This window comes from Lactuca sativa, chromosome 1, assembly GCF_002870075.4.
Source record: "Lactuca sativa cultivar Salinas chromosome 1, Lsat_Salinas_v11, whole genome shotgun sequence".
In the NCBI taxonomy this organism is placed as follows: Eukaryota; Viridiplantae; Streptophyta; class Magnoliopsida; order Asterales; family Asteraceae; genus Lactuca; species Lactuca sativa.
In genome coordinates this window covers 230817237-230838851 of record NC_056623.2, presented here as the reverse complement: position 1 = coordinate 230838851, position 21615 = coordinate 230817237, and positions in this window count along the sequence as shown.

Here is a 21615-nt window from a genome sequence, read left to right as displayed (position 1 = left end):
CTTCCTCGCTCGCACGGGATTAGTGGTTACAGGTAAGAGGATTTTACCTAAGATTGCCAATCTTAGTTGATTAATATAATAACTCATGTAGAATTGTTGAGTTCCATTAGTTCTAATAGTAAAAGCATATTCGTGTCTAAAACCATAAGTTATTAGACTATGCTTTATGCATTACTCCAAATATTTATAATACTTAGGCAGTACATCATCTATAATTCGAGTTAACACCAGGTTTTATCTTGACATAAAACCAACAATAGCAACATACCTAACAAGTATATATTGAACTCCTGAATATACCTTCAAGGTTATATTAATAACATAATAGGTTTTATCTTGACATAAAACCAAAAATAGTAACATACTTAGTAATTAGTATATAGAACTTCCGAGTATAACTCCGGAACTATATCGTAGACAACATATATATAGAACTCCCAAGTATAACTCAAGGTCTACATTAGTATAATATCATGCAAACAAGTTTACGATAGTTATATGTTTTCAAAATATCATATCCAAAACAACTATATCCCGATTAATATAACTATCTATGTTGATACAAATATACTATCATATAGCCATAATATTAAACATAATACAATATTTAGCATGTGTTTTTGTTGGATTAATGTCTAAGTCCATAACTATATTTGGTAAGACTTTACCCGACCCGGCATGGTCCATTTGGGTTGCATACCATCATGCACTTGAATGAGAGAAATAAGACACTTATGGTTATTAATATATTATAAGTTCTAGTATATTAATAATAAGAATAATAAGATTATTTAATTAGTATTGATCAAGAATTAATCTAGGATTAATTAAGTGATCAAAAGAAGACTAATTAAATATATGGGTTGATAGTGTAAATCATCCATACTTGTATAGTGGGCTAATGCTCCATGGATAATCAAGTTGGGCTAAAACCCATAGGATGGTCCATGGATGCTCCATGGTGTATTTGTACCCATGGATCCAAGGAAATGGAAAGCCATGACAATTAAGAGTTTACCCTAATTGTGTAACTATATAAGCATCTTATTATTGAGGAAAAATTTGCCACTAGTAGTATTCAAGAAAGGGCTAGCCGATTTTGGTGAGTGTAGAATTCTCTCAAGTCATTCTAAGTGTTTTGATGATTGTGATTCCATTTGAGGTGTCACACTTGGGGCACTAGGCACTCAAACTTCATGAAGACATTCTACACCAAAGAGGTATGTATTCTATCTTGCTATAGTCATTGTTATGTATGCTAGATTAGGATAATACCTTGGAAGTTCTTATTTGCATGTATAATAGAGAAAACATAGATCCAAGGTATTTAGGGTTGCATGTACACTTAGGAAGTGTTAGAATGCTCAAAACCCAACAGTGGTATCAGAGCCACGGGTTGTTTTCTGTTATATTGATGCAAATATTTTATTTTCAAAGTTGAAAAAAAAATGAAAAAAAACATGAAGTTTGTCAAATTTTAAGATAATTACTTGTTCTTGTGAAAAACTAATTATTTGTAAAATTTGAATAATGTGCTTTATGAGTTGAATTAGGTCAAATTTAATAAAAGATAAAATAATATGATTATTTTATTAGTTTTAAAAGTTTGATCTAAAGAGTTTTATTTTTTTTTTGAAACCTCCATAAGTTATGGATATGAAAAGGTTTTTAAACAAAATTGATTCAAAGTTTTATGGAGTTACAAAAAATTTGGTGTTAATGTTTTAAAGGATTCCATAACTTAAGAATAAGTTATGGATCACCAAAAGTTTTTTTGTGTTACCTTATTTTATGAGTGAATTTAGATTAATGAATAAAATTATGTGATAGTTGGTTTTAATCCAAATTAATCTAAAAGAAGTTCATAAAATGTGTTTATGTAACTTATAAGTCACATTTATGAATCTTAAAACTCATAAAAGTTGGCAAAGGTTACAAAAATGAAGAGTCTAGTTCTAATTAAATGGCTTTATGACTCCATAACTTGTCCTCAAGTTATGGAGGACCAAGAGTCTCTTCATTTAATAAAATAAAAAAAAAAAAAGTGTAACCTTAATTAATTCCATAAGTTATAAAATAAAGAAAAGTTAATTCTTTTATTAGTTTAAAGTCTTCCATAACTTGTCCTCAAGTTATGGAACTTGAAGAGTTTTTGGATTAAAACTACTTTAAACACATAAGTTATGGAATTAATTAGTTTTGAATAGTTTCAAAACTTGCCCTCAAGTTTTGGAATTTGTAAAGTTTTCACTTATGAATACTTTAATTCCAAGTTAGCCCTTAGAATTTTAAAAGTTAAAATTCAACCCTTATACTTTATAATATTATAAGTTAATAATATATATATGTATAAGAGTAAAGTCAGTCTTACCGCTAGTACGCCTCATTCACGAAGTCGGTCTATAAGGTGGGTATAAGGTTGTTGCCTATAAAATGGCAACTTAATGGGTGTCCACTCTCACCCACCGCTTGCTTGACTGGTGGAGGGTCGTTAGCCGAACGGGTTTGACAGGACTAGAATTCTCCCTTCATTAAAAGTATTAATGATAATACTAAGTAACTAAACTCTTAATAATACCCAATCTTAGTTACTTAGGAAAAATGTGAATAAGGTGCTAATCCATGAAATTACACTTTACACTTTGTCTAAGTCGTTAGTGGAGCGTGTGTGGTTAACCGGCACACTAACTTGGACTTAACAAGGTAGGTAAAGGGTGACTTAATATTTATCATAGTATCGATGGAGCGTGTGTGGTTAACCGGCACATCGATTGAGGGGTAATTTATTAAGGGTACCAAGTGATTTGCATGGTTACTTCACACCTTGTTTTGTGATCCTCGGCATCCCAGTCACAAAACCTGAAGGGCACACTCGAGATTGAAACATGCCTTTGAAAAGTTCAATGAATCTCAAAGATCTAGGAGTTTCAAAACCAATTAAAACCTAATAATACATTTCGTTTATCTTGGTGGAAATTGGTGAATCGTCATTCACCTACCTTCAAATATTTTATAGCTTGGATTACGGCATACCTCTTCTAAGTTATAAAATAGTTTGTTGGGTCCTAGCCTTAATATTTCATATTGGGTGTCATATTAAGGACTTTAAATCAACTATCTTGAATATCTCCCAAAAGATGTCTGGTTTAGACACCTATGATCTTCCCAAATCTCTTGAAACAAGGTTTCCTAATGAAGATGATGTCCCATGGATATCATACTTCTTCACCTCTTCAAATTATTCTCCCTAACCCACAAGTTCTTGAAAAGTTTAAGGTCACTCAGGCCCTATTAGGCAAGGCAAGGTCTAGGTGTGGTCACATCTTGGAGATGTAGTCACATATTGACAAGCCGGGAGAGTTGGGTGTCAAAGTCTTGAGAAAGTTGGTGGTTCAACTACTTTCTAAGTCACATAGTGAGTTCTTTTGGAACACCTATGAAAAAGACTATGACAAGACCCTTAATGATCTTATCTATTTGTTAAGATCAACTTCCTAAAACTTTATGGACATTGACAATGATGACATTAGATATCCAGTAAAGCATTCTCTACCCAATGGAAAGGGTTGGCCATAGTCAACTCGGTTGACCAAATGGTAAAGAGAAAAGCTAAGTCTGTGATAGTCCCGTGTACCTTTATCAAAGGGTCCATATGTTTATATTGCCAAAGGAAGGGGCATTGGTTGCGAAGCTGCCAGATTCACCTAAGGATGTTAAAGTCAATAAGTTTGACTCTACTTCAGGTAAAGTCCACTATCTAACTCTGTTAAGTTTCTATTTTGAGATTCTTGATACATGATGTGACTGGGTCACATGGAGATGTTTTAAGAATCAAAGGAAAAAAAGTGAAGAAACTTAAAGAAAGAATATGCTGAATCTGATCGCGTAGATGGATTTCTATCGCATAGTTTGAAAAATCGGATTCTTGAGCTACTTCTTAGGAGTTATGAGATATTGCCTAGGAATAGATAACAACAAGTTCTCATATGGATTGTAAGGATAAGTTTTTTCCGCAAAGTTTTAAAATAAAAGAGAATTTTTTGATTTTATTTATTTTAAAATATCCTTACGATGGCATTTGAGGAAAAATTGTTGCTTATATAATTCCGTTAAGAGCAAGAGTGGAAATATGAAATTGATTCTTTCATTTGTGGTAATGTCTAAATTTACCAAATAAGGAAAGATTCTCATCATCCAAGGTTCAATTGGACCGGAACTTGGAATCATGCAAGTTGTATAGCATGATGAATGAGAACTTTCAAGTTTTGGAAAATTAAGACTAATTACTTGTTCACATGGATGTGTGAATCAAGTAAAGGACTAAGGGATCGAGTACACATTCTTGTGCACTGGTCAAGTCCACCACAAAAAGTTTGATAAGACTATTCGTCATGATTTACTTAAGTTCAGTAAATATGATTATACTTACAAGCTTAAGTGTAACTCTGAGACATTGGAAAGGGTTCCAATGTAAGGCAGAGCGAATAAGAAGAATCAATTTAGGCAGAAGGATAAAAGTTTCTCAAATCTGAAAAGATGGGAGAGTACTTTAGTATCAGTTTTTGTGATCATCTTAATGATTAAGAAACCATAGCACAATTAGTTCTCTAAGGAAATCTTAGTGCATTCTTATGACTAAGAAGAGGGATCTTGAATTGTTGAAGTGGTTAAATCAAGAAGATGAGTCATACTTCGTTCCAATACAAGTCTTAGAGTCATACTCCAAGATTGTAATTTGAGTGACATGTCTCAAAAGAAGGTTAAAACACTTGTCAAATGTAAGAGTAAAAGTTTTTCTACTCTTGTACATTTGAAATTGGTAAGTTGTGATGTTTTGGATAAAACAAAGACCAACTTAGGCCAATTGGGTAAAGTGTTTTTCTTGATTAGAATCCGCACTATTTCTTGGATGTTTGACAAGGGAGTCTTATATGTCAAGAGGACAGTGGGAGTCTTAAAGGTCTTGAAAGTCTCAAGAAATAATCAAGAATAAAACCTGAAGTTCTTCGCTAGCACACGACTTGAGGTTTATAACCTATCGTGTTGACATATCTGTGCCCATTCCAGTTAAAGTTGGCTTTGCATATGAGTTCTTAGAGTTCTCAGTTTGTTGCATAACAACTTGGAAGCAATGGCAGGCCCTTGAGCTGCCAGGTGGCAAGAAGTTAAGATTGAGTTCAATCCATATGGTTTTGGATTTGTCATTATCTTTGTCTTGTGATTATGGTTTGACAAATTCATATGGGTAGGAACTCATACACCATATAAATCTAAGTGTCATAAGGTTTCTCTCCGATTCATGAAAATGATGGTGAGGAAACACTTTCACTAAGTAGATTTTATCTAGATAGCAATTGTGATATTTGCATTCTCAAAGTCGTTAGTGGAGCGCGTGTGGTTAACCGGCACACTAACCTGGACTTGTGAGAAGTGGCAAAAAGGTCTAAACATTATGATTACGGCATCCCTCTTCATAATTGTTTAGATACACAAGTGTGCTATCTAAGGGAAGGTGTATGATTTTGATAAAGACTTATCAAAACAATCTAGTATCAGAAATCTGAACTTTGGTAAGAAAGTCAGCTGATTTCTGAGTACATGTCAAAGCTAGTGGGAGCATAAGTGTTATGCTAATAATCATCATGTTAGTGGGAGCATGATAATTATGATAAGTATTGCAAGTTAGCAATGTTAATTATAGAAAACAAAAATTTTAATTGGGAAAAAGTTGTTTTGCTATAATTAAGGGAGAGGAAATTATACTTCATATCAAATCTATAAGGTTTAGATCTGAGGTTTTAATCATTTAGTCAAGGATATATATGAATTTCATGTTGGAATGGCTCAACATAAGGAAATTCTGTATATGGGTCCATTATTTGCGTTCTAAAATTCGATTATGATTACGGCATCCCTTTTCATAATTTGAATTATGAGAACTTGGCAAATTGAAATGGAAATATTATAGCAAAAGACTGGTTTAGTCTTTATGTAAGACATCATGAATCGTGTCCCATATGCTTCGGATATAGGATCGATTACATGTGCTATAATCATCCGTTCTAAAATTTTCCAAATGCCTGGGGCATTAAGAAGGGAAAAGGTTTAGAACTGGATATGACTAAAAGGATTAAACAATTGTCGAGGACAATCTAAGGTTTACCAAAGATTGGTTGCTCAAGGACAGTTGGAAGTATAGTGATAATTCTGGAAGGACCATATTGACATAATCTGTAAGGAGGCAACTCTTGTTCAGAAGTGATAGTCAAAATGGAATCTGGAAATGTTTCAAAGTTAGAATTTTCACTCTGTGTAAGATTAAGGAAACTTAATGCAAGAAGGATGGTTCCAAGGAGTTGATCTCCTTTGGAATGATCTGTAATGTTTGTTGTCAAGTCTTTATGACTTTGTGCATAATCATTACAAGAGGATCAATGCATATAAGTTTAGAATCTGATAGATTCCAGTAAATGGCATGAATTTGGAATTCTTGCATTTGCAGTAAGGATTTGGGAGTGTGAAAAGAGAATCATTGAAGTTATGTTCAATGGATCTAGTTCACAAAGTAAAGATCATAGACAAACATAGTATGCATACTTAGTGTGTGGCATGACTAGTGTTTTGAAAAAAACATAGTGTACATGCTTGGAGCATGGGACAACTATTGTTTTAAATTCAAGAATAAAGTTGATAGCTGAAACAGTATACAATGAATAATGTGTAATCATATGGTGATAAATAAAAGGTGTTTATTTATGTTCAAAGAGTTGATACCATATTGGATTCAATTATTATTGTGTTTCACTTTGCATGTTTTGACTTCCCGAATAAACTGGGTTATTCTTTCGGAATGACTAAGTTATTCAAACTATCCACAGTCGGTCATATGTTGGAAGTAGATATGAATTAAGACTGTCATGATGGGTTGTAGAGGTCTAAGGTGTTGGACAAGGCTACAACAATCATGAGTGCTCATAAGTTCTGAGTATTGGATTCAACCCGCGCTCATTGGAATCACTTCATGGATTTTATCACGAGTGATCATGAGACGATAATATCTTATATTCTTCAAACCTAGAGATATGAGTTGTTACTATGAGTTGATAGTACATTGATAGCACGAAAACGCATTTGGTAACTCGGTGCTATAAAACGTGCCTTTGTGTATGATTCAACAAGTAGTAGAACAAGCCATATGAGTCGAAGTTTATCCGTTCCTTTTACCTTCGGGATAAAAGCGATATCTGTGGGCCCCTCGATGATTTGATGATGACAAATGGAAGTGCTCGGCCGGGCCAGGACTGATTTGATTTGTTCAATTAGTCAGTTGTCATAAATCGGAAATCGGGAAACAACAAATGGACAGAGAGAATGATTATAATCCATGTCTCAGTCCATATGATATCTAGAATGGAGGAATATATGATCCCTTATCTAATGGACAAGTCACTGACAAAGGTCAGAGTTCATCTACAAGGTCAGAGTTCGACAGAAGCTTTTGAGAGCTACGATTGCCGGTTGGTTCCTGAAGTCATACGCAATAATAGTTTTAGACTTATCCAAGTGGGAGACTGTTGGATTAATGTCTAAGTCCATAACTATATTTGGTAAGACTTTACCCGACCCGGCATGGTCCATTTGGGTTGCATACCATCATGCACTTGAATGAGAGAAATAAGACACTTATGGTTATTAATATATTATAAGTTCTAGTATATTAATAATAAGAATAATAAGATTATTTAATTAGTATTGATCAAGAATTAATCTAGGATTAATTAAGTGATCAAAAGAAGACTAATTAAATATATGGGTTGATAGTGTAAATCATCCATACTTGTATAGTGGGCTAATGCTCCATGGATAATCAAGTTGGGCTAAAACCCATAGGATGGTCCATGGATGCTCCATGGTGTATTTGTACCCATGGATCCAAGGAAATGGAAAGCCATGACAATTAAGAGTTTACCCTAATTGTGTAACTATATAAGCATATTATTATTGAGGAAAAATTTGCCACTAGTAGTATTCAAGAAAGGGCTAGCCGATTTTGGTGAGTGTAGAATTCTCTCAAGTCATTCTAAGTGTTTTGATGATTGTGATTCCATTTGAGGTGTCACACTTGGGGCACTAGGCACTCAAACTTCATGAAGACATTCTACACCAAAGAGGTATGTATTCTATCTTGCTATAGTCATTGTTATGTATGCTAGATTAGGATAATACCTTGGAAGTTCTTATTTGCATGTATAATAGAGAAAACATAGATCCAAGGTATTTAGGGTTGCATGTACACTTAGGAAGTGTTAGAATGCTCAAAACCCAACAGTTTTCCCCCAAAAACATTAGAAAGTAGGGTCGTGAAACTGACCCTAGTAGCGTGATCTATAGAATCTAGATGGTCAGAGGCTCATCGTTGTCAGGCTCGAGATGGGAAACGACCTTCGGAAACGAGAGAGAATGAAAGGAGAAGGTGTAATGATTGAATGAGCTTTGATCTCTATTTATAGGTTGTTTTGGGCCCATTCACATCGTGAACATGATAGGTTTACGTTGTGAACTTCCATGAGTCATCCTGTAGCCTTAACGTGTGTTTTCTAGCTCCGAATAGTGTCTGTTAACTCCTCACGTCGTGAGAAATCTTGCTCACGTTGTGAGTTCAGTCATATTAGGGTTTCTGACAGATGTATCTTCGGAAGGTAGTGACTTTTGCATACGAACTCTGTTTTTGACGTTCTTTATATCCACACGTAGGTATTTACGAGTACTACAAATCTCTTTTAGACGCAAATAGCTAATTCTAAGTTTATTTTAATTTCCTTTTATTATAGAGATTTATGGTGTTAGGGTTTATCATAACTTCTTCACGGGAAGTCATTTTTAGATGTTCTCTATATTTTTGGAATCGTATGGACGTATACTTTGAGTTGTATCATAAATTATGTATGAAAGTTCATACTTTAACATGAATTACATAGTAAGTTTATCAAATCACTAGTTTAACAAAATAACATTACATGATTGGCATAGTCACATGTGATTGTTATTGACCTATTTTGACTGGTGTTACACCCCCTCCCCCTTCCTATTCGACAAATTTAACCAACACCATTAAAAGTAACTAAAGCAAGTTGTCTTGCTTTCCCCCATCACAAGCAACAAATTTTCAGGCTTCTCTGACCAAATTCACAAGCAACAACTTGTTCAACCTCTTAAAACATAAAAACATGTTAAAAACGGCTCAATCGAACCCAACCTTAACTCAAAATATATGCAAATTAGATGTTGTATTTGTTTAGGTTTATAAAATCCAGAAGTTGGATTTGTAGTTTGTCGATCTCCCCTTTGTTGTTATCATGACCAAGGATTCAGGTGTTTGTTGTGTTGCTTGGATCTAATTGCAGGCGGTGGTTATGAATCTGGAATGAACTTGGAAAGAAGATGAAGATGGTGGTTATCGTTTTAATGAACTAGAACAAAGATGGTGGTTGAAAAGGGTGGTTGTGGGTATAATGAAACCTGAGGTGAAGATGAAAGATGATATGAATACCACATTCATTTTCTGGGTTTTATTTGCTTGTGATTTTGTGAATTTAGAATGAAAAATAAAGATAAATCATTGTGTTTTTATTTTTATTTTGCATCGGTATTTGTGGTTGATTAATTTTGATCCTAGTTTTGATTTTGTAAATACGATCGAGAAGATGATAGAATGGAAGGAGAGAGGTGATGGTTGTGTGGTTTTTTGTGCTTGATTGATGTTCATAGGAGATGTGTCTGAGAAGATGATCAAATGGAAGGGATGATTGATGGTGAGGTGGTGGTTTGTTGTGAGGTGTTGGTAGCCATTAATACATATAAATGATTAAAAAATTTAAAAAATAATAATAAAATGATAAATTATAAAATAGGGGTAGCTTGGTCATTTTATACATATTTAACGGAGCTTTTGTAACGACTTTAGATGGAAGGACTGTTTGTCTAATTTTTTGAAATCATATGGATGTTAGTTATCAGTTTTTCAAAGGTTAGACTACAACTGTAATTTACTCTTAGTTTTATATATATGATAAAATTGTGAAAATTATCTATGTGGTTTGTCGAAAATTGGTATTTTTATCCAAAAGGTTTTAGGACTTACACTATTGATCCAAAAAATTTGATTTGATGTGTTATTTTATCCAATTTGTTTAGATTTTTTTTTAAATAACAATTTTGTCCTTTGTATTTCATTTTTTAATTTTTATTTAATTTATCTATTTTATAAATTAAAAAAGAAAATAATCACACCAATCCTACCTATTACTAACCCACTTACCTGTTTCCCACCCTCTCTCTCTCTCTCTCTCTCTCTCTCGGAAACCACTGTCAAGACTGTCAGAATCTACTACCGCTACCATAAGAAATGACCTGCCACCGTCATCATTCATCTTCTCCGACTCACGACTGCCGCAAAGCACCCGTCTGTTAGAAATCTGAAGAGAGACTGTGGGTTCTAAAACCCTTGCTCCGGAGATCTTCATAGTGGTGGCGACCTCTAGATATAAAAAAGCTAATGAACAAGATAGCGAAATTTCAATTGTTTTGGTGTTTCAAGGGTGGTTCTAAGACAAATCTGAAAAATTAGAGAATTGTGGCAATGGAGATCTAGAGTTGTTTATCGTGATGATTTAAGGTCTGTTAAATGGCCACCATAAACTTCATACACATGATGACTAATCTTTCTTCCATTCGGTCGGTGACGTTCTAGATTAGGATATGAAGAACATCCATACTCTTCTCCACCGATTTTGTATTCAGAAAACGTATTTGATTTGGTTTTTATTCTCAGTTTCTGTAGATTTTCAGATTCTTTGTTTCGAGATCTCGAAATCTCAGATGTTGTTTTCGTTTTCGTATGTATGTCTAGCAACCGAATGATTCCAAGGCTTTCGATTTTGCATGTCTGAAAAATTTATTCTTGTTCTTAAGATCTAAAAAACTTGAGTTTGTAGAGATATTTTGTTCCTGTGTGTTCTTGACTGCTCTGGAGTGTTGTTGAGTAGTCTTGTTTAAGTTTAATTCATTTAGAAAAAAATGAGTTTGCTGAAAAATTGATTGTTCATGTTTGAGATTGTCGATCTAAAAAGATGAGTATTTTATTTTTCAAATAAAAAATTTTGTTTGACCAAAGCTGGTGGTGGTGGTGGTGGTGTTCGACGGAAGTGGTGGTGACCGGCGGTAGTGGTTGTGGTATTGATCGGGGGTTAAAGGAGGAAGACAAGTCTTGTAGGGGAATAAGGAAATGAGGGGTTACATTTTCTTTATTTTTTGTATAATTTTTAATCAGAAAATAAAAAAAATTAAAAAAATAGAAAAAAGATAATAAAAATGGCTAATTCAACATTTGAAATATTTTAAGAAAATTTTAGATGAAGCTCGTACCAAAATCAAATTTTTGGACTAGTGTTGCAAATCCGAAACTTCTTGGATCAAAATGACAGTTTCCGACAAATCATAGGGACCATTTTAGCAAATTTGTCTACATGTGTATATGTGTATGTGTGCCCGTGTATAAAATTTTTGATATTTTTTTTTTAAAAAAGGACATTTGATTTATTTCAGAAAACATGAAATTTACAAAAAAAAAAAAAAAAAAAAAAAAAAAAAAAAAAAAAAAAATTTAAAAAAAAAAACAACATTTTTTCCAAAAAACTGAAATTTAAAAAAATGTAGTTTTAAATAAAAACTGCATTTAAAAAAAAATTGATGAGTTTAAAAAACTATCTTATAACAGATAGATCACGAAAGCGAAAAACAGCAATATAAAACACAAGAATGAATCTGAATATGTCGAATGATTCAATTGATTCAATCCTCAGCAGAGCTCGACCAAGAACTTGCGCTGTAGAGGGTATTAGGGTTACAAAAGATAAAGATCAAAATACTTGACAAAATAATTTCCAAATCTCTCTCGTACTAGGATGCATGCAAGCACCTATAAATACAAAACCCTATAAAATAACTCACGGATGGACATGCCCATACCGGAGACTAAATGGACTAAATAGCGAGCCCAAGACGCAACACCTTCTGGACCTAACAATCTCCCCCTTTGCGTCAATTGGAGCGAGACTATCTCTTCGGCTTGATGGGTCCAGCTGCAGGAACTTTCTTAGTGGTATCAAACAGACGTGGGATGAGAGCAAGGATAGTCTGTCTGAATCGAATGTACCATGGAATCATGTCATCGAAGTACTTCTTGTCGTCTGCTAAATTCTGCTTGCATCGATGAATGATACCTAGAACATCTTCCAAGCATGCAGTGGTGTAAAGGTGTTTGTCAGCCACGGCAAACAAGCATTTCTGGCCTTCGTTCCTTGTAAACATGAAAGAATTCCGCTTCGGGTCAATTCTTCCCATCTGCATCATGTACAAATCACTGGCAGAGCCTACAGGAGAAATAGTAGGCTTTTTCCTGAAGATGCTAGCGATCTCCTGATCCATCTTGACAACCTCCATAATGTAGCATACGAGCATCCTTTTGAAGTGATCAATAATTGGACCATACTCAACTTCGTTGGTGAGGAGGATGTTGTGCAAAATAATCCAGTCTTGTGGATTCAGGTTGGGAAGATCAGCAAGTGTATTCGCGTGTTCGGTTTTAGCAGAACGTATCAGCACTTTGAACCGAACGTTCATGAAGTTCCCCTCACGAAACGGCTTGAGGAACCGAACGTTGACGATCTTCTGAGCGCTCCAAGTTTGATACTGTGGTTGAGCAGACTTCAGATAGAATTCGACGAGTTCCCTATCAACCTTTGGATGAGGATGAGGGACATCAGCAACGTTATCAAAGGCATGAAAGATGAAGGCTTTTCGGGTCAGTGGCATGTCGAACTAAGAATCGACAGAGTTGATACGATCCAATGAAATCACTGGTTCGAGCCACAGAATGCTGGGAGTTTCAATAGCCTCTTTCAAAAGTTTCTCAAGAGTCCAAGGAGGAAAAAGAGTCTTCCTACTCTCAAGAAGGTCATGAGCCTCCTTCATTTTTCTTTCGGTCGCCTCAGCCTCTCTGGCAACACAAGCGCTCATGTCAGCATCTTTATCACAACCTTGTTTCTTTAAGAGATCTGCAATCGTCTCTTTATCATCATCATCACTATCTTCAAAATTTTGCTTTCCTTTGTCTTTGATACCCAAACCTGAGGCTTGACCTGCTGGAGGAGGTTCGGTTGCTTTGGTTGCTGTAGAAATGGGAGGTGGTTGGGAATGAGACACATCTTCTCCCCCTTGTTTCAGAGTGGACACAAACTCTAGGAGCCCTTCAAGTTTTCTTAAGAGAGCAAGGGCAGGAGCAAGCTTTTCTGCAAGAGTGCGCCTCACCGAGTAGTTCAGAATTGGATCATGGGCTTCAATGATGTTGGAAAGGGCGGCGTGGACATCCGAAACACACGAAGAAATAACTTCTCGCTCAGATTGAAGAGATTCAACTTCCTTTTGAGAATGGAAAAGCTGAAGACTCTTGACCTTGAGAGCAGTGGTCTTACGAGCAAGAGCGTCCATTACTGAGTTCTCGGCAGCTAGGTCTTCATGCAGCTTAGTTAGGCGCTCCTCAATAGTCGCCTTAAACGATGTGTTGTCATCACTGAGAGATTGACGAAGACTGGAAAAGGACTCCAGTTCGGAGGCAACTGAAGTGGCCAGCTTGTTGACAAGAGAGTCAAGCTTCTTTTTATTGGAATCAGCAGTTTCCTGTAAAGACTGCAAAATAGAAGAAGCGTCAACAAATAGTTTTTTGACTTTTTCAGTCGCAGCAGCACACACCTTGGTGGAGGCGTCAATAGCAGCAGTGGCAGAGTTGATAGAGGTTTCATGAGCCTTAGTAAACGTATCAATAATCCCCTGAATAGCAGCCTCTGAGATAGTAGAGTGTGAGGAAGAAGAGGAGGAAGCAATGAGATAATCGATTTTCTCATGAAGCTCCTTGAGATGCTTCTTGGTGACTGGAGCATCATCATCATCGCTTTGCATTTGATACGGACTGTAATAGACCGAGTCAAATGTCATGTCCTCTCCTCCCAGAAAAGGTTCTTCATTACCTGCTGAGTGAGCAGGAGATGAAGGTGATGGTGCAGGCTCGGTTGTGGAAGTAGGTTCGGGTACGGATGTATGTTCGGTAGTGGGAGTGGGTTCGGGTGCTGAAGTAGGAGCCCTCGTATCAGATACGTTGGTTCTAACTCCAGCGGTGGTTGTTGTGGTAGCTTCAGTGAAAATGGGAGGTGGTACAAGGATAGAAGTGGGTGGTATTTGAGTAGTGGAGGTTATGAGGGGAATGGAAATAGAGACGGAGATTGGGGGAGGAGAGACAGATCTAGTGGAAACATGTACCTCAGGGGTAGGCGAACGTAGAGGAGTGTTACCACGTAGGGACTCTTCAGAGTCTGAAATCTCTTCCTCAGATTCACTGGAGGAGGAGGCAAGAATAAGCTTTCGCCTAGGTTGAGTCTTCCGCTTCTTTGGTGGAGGAGATTGAGCTGCTTTGGAGGGTTTGTGTTTCTTCGGAGAAGGACCTTTCGCTCCTTTGACAACCTTCTTGTCTTTTCCCTTGTCGTTCTTCTTTCCCCTGGGAGCAGGCTGATCAGCATCATAAACTGATTGAATCATGTCAGGAGTGAGCTCTCTAGGACCCGAGCGACGAAACTCCTTGTAAGTCCTGATGATCCGGCTGTCGCTTGGAACATCCCCATACATTGACTTAGGGATTGAGGCAATAAACTGAAACTTAGAGGAATCAGAGACAATTATCTTCGTAGTGTGGAAAGTACCTATCGAAGAAAGTGGAGAATCAGCAACAATTGGAACGTGATACTTGTCCATCACCCACTTTGCGACCAGCGTCCAGAATCGAGCATAGGAGATCTCTGAATGACGAGAGGTAGACGCTAGACTCTGAATCAGCTGCTGCCATAGAACCGACCCATAGTCAAGGTTGATTCCGTGGTACAGGCCATAAAGAATGGTCATAAACAGATGACTCGCCCCGTCTGAACCTGCACTTCGTTCTGATAGCCCCTTGAACAAGACGGTGAAGAAGCCGTTCCACTGAGGAGGTAGGCAATATTTCTTGAATTTCGTCACCGTCGTCAGAATTTTAGTGTATCCCACGTTATAAAACATGGAAAACAACTGTCCCACCGGGATGGATTCAAGGTTAACCCTAGATTCATCGGGTGCAAACCCTAAAAGCGAACATAATCGTTGCTTGGAGATGGAGGCCTTGTGATCAAGAATGTGGAAGAAGATTCTATCAACAGACTTGTCATAGTGGGCTGTGGAGAATATTTGCGAGAGACACTCCATTGGAACTTTTTCGACCTTGGTGAGAGCTGGAACCAGCGGCGAATACTTGAGACATTCCATGATTTGAAACATGAATGCATCGTAAACTTGAGGAGTGAGGTCGATAATCAAACTTTGTTGAGGATGGATTGGCAGAATGTGAGAAGTAGCATGAACTGATGATGAGTCTGCCATTGAAGAGAATAATTTGGGAGGGATGATGAACAGTAGAAGAGTCAAAGCTTTTCTTGCTCTCTAAAGGTTTGGTGCAGTAAAGTGGTAAATTATGGTAGAAATTACCTTTTATACCGTGGTGAGAAGAGAGAGAAAAATCTGTTCCCAAATCTTCAAGGGAAATGCGAAGAGTTTCCTTAGGTGATTGACGCGTGACAGTTTAGAGCCCCGACGATTACGCAGGAGAGAGAAAAACTGTCCCGTTTCACACGCCTTCCCATCAGGCGCCATTTGAAATGTCAAAAACGGTTCCACTTCACACGCCTTCCCATCAAGCACCTTTTGAAATATCAAACCGATTGGGCTTTCGGCTGAGTCAGCAACTTATCCCTTTAGAGTGAGCTGTCGTCATAAAGTAAAATAACCACGTGTAACATTGTGAGCCACATCTCTTTTATAACGTTAAATCCCATAGCCAAAAATTGCTTGTAAGTAATGAAACCAGAATTATGGAAAATCAAAAAGATTTTCGTGCATAGAGTGTAAAAGAAAAGAAATAAAGCAATACATATGTGGGAAATTGTGATGTCAATAAAGACACGGAACAATAGATCCCGGGCACAAATCTCTTCCTTCAAAGTCAAGAGAGACCTTAAAGTGTTTGTGTGGTTTCCCGTTGAATTACGATCAAACACTTATTAAGAAGTCTTGAAAGGCATCTTTTAATAAGGCTAATGTGGGTGGCTTTCGCTTCAGTTCAGAATTCCTGATCTTGACATAAGACAGAAATCAACTGAAGTACTTGTGAGACCAATGTAGTTTGTCGAACAAGTGGGTGTGAAGAGAATTTAAGTGGCATGTGTAAAATACTTTTAGGTGAAATCTCAAAAAAAAAACTCGATTCTAAGGGAAGAAATGTTATGGGATTTAACAATTTCATAAGAATAACACAAAAAGAAAATTTAGAGATTTCAAGGTACGGCCCCATGGGTGACTTCGTTAATTCATTAGTGAAAACTAGAGCAAATTTAATTGTTCACCGTCAGTGCATAGTAGGTATTGAATTGTAGGTTTCACTTAGCACGTAGTGGCACGAAGCTAAGATCATAAACACATAAATTGTGTAACCATAAACCTCTGTGGTAATTACTGAGAGTCTCAAGGGTTACTTGTATGAGGCGAATAGGATGGAGAAAAGTATTGAAGATGGTGTAAAGAAACCAAAGTACCTCTGCTGTAAAATAGGGACCAAGCAGAAAACTCTTTTCTCTTGTGAGAAGAGAGTAAGGTAGCTCATGATTAGAATAAATATAAAAGCCTAATTAGGAAGACAAGGGTTGTATATACCAAGTCAGTAAGGCTATTATTCAGAATCAGGTGAGGCTTTGGACACATACAGCAGCATGCTTTTAGGGACACTTAACTATTAAAAATGTGAGAACAAGAATTGCTCCACAATTATTCACAAAAAAAAAATTAACGAACACAAGCAAACAAAAAAAATGTTTTTGAAGTTTTTGATTTAAAGAGAAAAACAAACAAAAAAAATATTTTTGGAGATTTTGATTTAAAGAGAAAAACAAACAAAAATAAATATATTTGGAGTTTTTGATTTAAAGAGAAAAACAAACAAAAATATTTTTGGAGTTTTTGATTTAAAAATAAAAACAAAGAAAAAAAATATTTTTGGAGATTTTGATTTAAAAGAAAGAAAGAAAAAAAAAATTGGAACCGAACCTGAAATAGACTGAATGCTCGGTTCATTTCAGTTAAAAAAAACTTTGAAAAAGTAAGAAAGAAATGAGAAATAAGAGTACAAAAACTTTACAACCAAAAGTTTACCACCAAAGAAACTACCTTTAAGTGAGAAGCGAAGATAAGAGAATAGGACCGAACCCGAGCGCTCGGTTCATTTCGGCACTCACGGGAACCGAACCCGAACGTTCGGTTCATTTCGCTTCCAACTTTTAGTTTTGAGAAGTAGTTTTTGGTACTGACTCCGATTCCATCATACCTAGCCCTTGTAGAATTTTATTGAAACTTGCTTCAGGAAGAGCTTTGGTGAAGATGTCACCCAGTTGATTAGTAGTTCGAACAAAATGAATCTCTACATTTCCGTCCTCTACGTGATCTTTAATGAAGTGATACCTCAATGAAATATGTTTGGTTTCGGAATGTTGCACTGAGTTATGACAGATCCTAATTGCACTTTCTGAGTCACAATATAGTGGGATCTTTTTCATGTTGAGTCCGTAATCCCTGAGTTGACTTTGAATCCAAAGCACTTGAGATGTGCAAGAAGCGGCTGCAATATATTCTGCTTCGGCTGTAGACAGTGAAACACATGTTTGTTTCTTAGATTGCCAGCTTACCAACTTCCTGTCGAGGAATTGACATCCTCCTGTGGTGCTTTTCCTGCGTAAACCACATCTTTCAAGGTCTGCATCTGAGTAGGCTTGAATAAAGAACCCTGAGTTTGAGGGATACCAGAGACCGAGAGAGGTGGTTCGCTTCAGATATCGGAGTATGTTTTTCACTGCTAGCATGTGTGGTTCACGAGTATTCTCCTGAAACCTAGCACAATAACACACAGAAAACATTATATCGGGCCTGCTAGCTGTGAGGTACATCAGGTATCCAATCATTTGTCGATATAGCGTTATATCAACTGCCGGTTTTTCCAAGGAAGGTGTGAGTTTGGTGCCGAACGCCATTGGAACTTTGACCTTTGAATCTCCCATCATCCTGAATTTAGCAAGAAGAGTCTTGGTATATGCTTCCTGGTTGATAAAGATGCCTTCGGGTCCCTGTCTAATGTTTAAACCAAGGAAAAAGTTAATCGGACCCATTGAGCTCATTTCAAATTTCGTCTCCATCAGCTTTCTGAATTCAACTGTTAAGCTAGGATTCGTTGAGCCAAAGATGATATCATCGACATAGATTTGAACTATCATAAGGTGATTAACTTCCTTCTTTCGAAAGAAGGTTGGGTCAACCGAACCTTGTTTGAATTTAGACATCTTTAGGAACTTTGTTAGTGTTTCATACCATGCCCTAGGCGCTTGTTTCAGACCATAAATTGCCTTGTCTAGAATGTAATAGTGATTTGGATGCTTTTCATTCACAAAACCTGGAGGTTGCTCCACGTAAACCGTTTCTTCAAGTTCTCCATTCAGAAAGGTGCATTTCTGAATGTGCAGCGTAGGCAAGAAATATTCGAACAGATTCCAGCCTTGCTGTGACAACCGTCAATTTTCGGTCAAGTCAAAGTCAACTAAAGTCAACAAGTCAAACCGGTCAACCCAATTCGCCGTGAGTACTAGAGTTTACGTTATATAACTTCTAAACAACTCTCTATTCTAATGAGAGATTATAAATCGAAAAGTGCGTACATCTAGATCTCCTTAACCTAAAACAGTGGTACGTGGCGAGCCAAACCGATAAAACAATGTGCATACTCATCGGGAGTATGCAAGATCCTTAAACAAGGCTTAACGGGGTTTAAGGACCTTGCAGTGCATAGCCGGACACTCTAAAAGGTCACTAGTGAAAGCTCTTCCACGTATCTCTAAGTATGTGAAACCTCTCCCACATATCTCTAAGTATGTGAAACCTCTCCCACATATCTCTAAGTATGTGAAACCTCTCCCACATATCTCTAAGTATGTGAAACCTCTCCCACATATCTCTAATTATGTGAAATCTCTCCCAAATATCTCTTTGTATGAGAAATCTCTCCAAGTATGCCAAATCTCTCCCAAATCTCTCTAAGTATGTCAAATCTCTCCCAAATCTCCCTAAGTATGTGAAATCTCTCCCAAATATCTCTTTGTATGAGAAATCTCTCCAAGTATGCCAAATCTCTCCCAAATCTCTCTAAGTATGTCAAATCTCTCCCAAATCTCCCAAAGTATGTCAAGTCTCTCCCAAATATCTCTTTGTATGAGAAATCTCTCCAAGTATGCCAAATCTCTCCCAAATATCTCTTTGTATGAGAAATCTCTCCAAGTATGCCAAATCTCTCCCAAATCTCTCTAAGTATGTCAAATCTCTCCCAAATCTCCCTAAGTATGTGAAATCTCTCCCAAATATCTCTCTGTATGAGAAATCTTTCCAAGTATGTCAAATCTCTCCCAAATCTCCCCAAGTATGTCGAATCTCTCCCAAATCTCTCTGAGTATGTGGAATCTCTCTCAAATCTCTCTCGAAATCTCTCCCAACTTTCTATAATCACTCGGGGCATCCCGACCCTCGAATTTGGCGAAAATAGCCCAAAAACGGAAGTCTACGCGAAAAACGGACTTAAGGAAACGAACCCTCCGAACCGAAAGTACTATTCATGAACCGAACCGAAAGCACTATTCATGAGGGTGTGAACCGAAAGTACTGTTCATGAGCTGAACCGAAATCACTGTTCATCCGAACCGAACCCAGCACTGAAGGAAGGTCCGAACCGAACCAGCATAGAAGGGAAAATCCGAACCGAAAGTACTGTTCATTACTGTTCACAACAGTACCTTCGGTTCTAGCCTGACCTCGGACCGAACCTTGCCTTCGCGTCGGACTGCCTCCTTTCGGACCGAGCCTCGAACCAGACCCTCGCCTCGCCCCTTCTTCTGGCTCGCGCCTTCGCTTCCGAGACCAGCCACCCGCGTCCGAACCAAGCTCCGCCTGACCGGACTTCGGCCTAGGGACCGAGCTTCGGCCTAGGTCCGAAGAAACTCGCTGGAAATTACATTTTTCGCCCACTTTTGCATATTTTTGCATTTTAAACCTATTTTTAATTATTTTAACATAGGATTTTCACCCAAAACTTTATTTTAAAATATAAGACCCCTAAATTAATGATTTAATCACATTTTAAGGGTAAAATCTTATCCAAATAAGGTTAGGTAAAGTACAAAGGTAGAGTGTTGACTTTACCTTATTTTATGACACAAGCAACCCCATACCCACTCCATGATTAACCCACACTCCTCCCCATCATACCTTGTCACTTCCTTGTACTTTTTACCTTCCTCACAAGCCATCTCCATGTTTTGAGAGCTGGATATCCATCCTCTCTCCTCTTTTTCTCTCATTTGTTCTCATTTCACAAGAAGATCAAACTCCTTTCTCTCTCACTTTCTCTCTCTAGAAATCTGAGATTCAAGGGCTGATCTTGAGAGTTTCCTCCACCTTTGGTAAGCATAATCCATTTCCTTTAAGATTATCTCGATTAATTCCACTCAAATCATGAGTATCTTACACAAACTCCATTAAATTTGTGTTAGAGCTTCGAATCTTCAAGCGATTCTTCAAGTGTTCTTGGGTTGAACACTTATCCACTGAAATCACACAAGGTGAGTTCATACCCCTACTTTTTCATGTTTTCTTAAGATTTTAGGGGGGGGGGGGGGGGGGGGAATACAAGTTAAAACACCAAGAACATAACTAAATTCTTCTAACAGCTTTCATCAGAAAAGTTGGACTCCATTCACGGACTGTTTTGGACATCTTAAACACTTTAGTTTTCAAAACTGTTTTAGGTGCATGTAGTTCCACTTCTTAGCTTTAAAATGACTACTTGCACACCTCCATACGATTTTTCTACAATTTATGGTGATTTTTACAAAACCGACTATCATTTCAAACACCAATCCGGACCAGTCTGTGATTATGGACTTTTTCACCTAAGTTGAAGGTCATTAAAAATCATGATAAAAATTATGAGTAAACTAGACACATTTTGGGAACTCCCAAAATTTACGGATTTAGTTTTCGACTTCGTATGATTTTTCTATGAATTTTCAAAAACAGTGTAGAAAGGCTGAAAATTTGTTAACAGCTTGTAATTTTTATAACACTTTGTATTATGTTGAGCAAAGTGTATAATGTCAAGTTCTAAGTATTGAATGTGATACGTTGTAAATTTTATCATCATAAACTGAAAATAAGTCATTCATGATAAGATTATTCATTCATTTAGAACACGCATATATATTTATAAACTATAATAAGCATAGTTTAATGGATTTCATAATCCTAACGCTTTTTCATAAAAGAGTTCTTATATATTACAAACGTTTTGGATAAAACTATAATAGGTATAGTTTATGTATCATTACTTCTCAAACT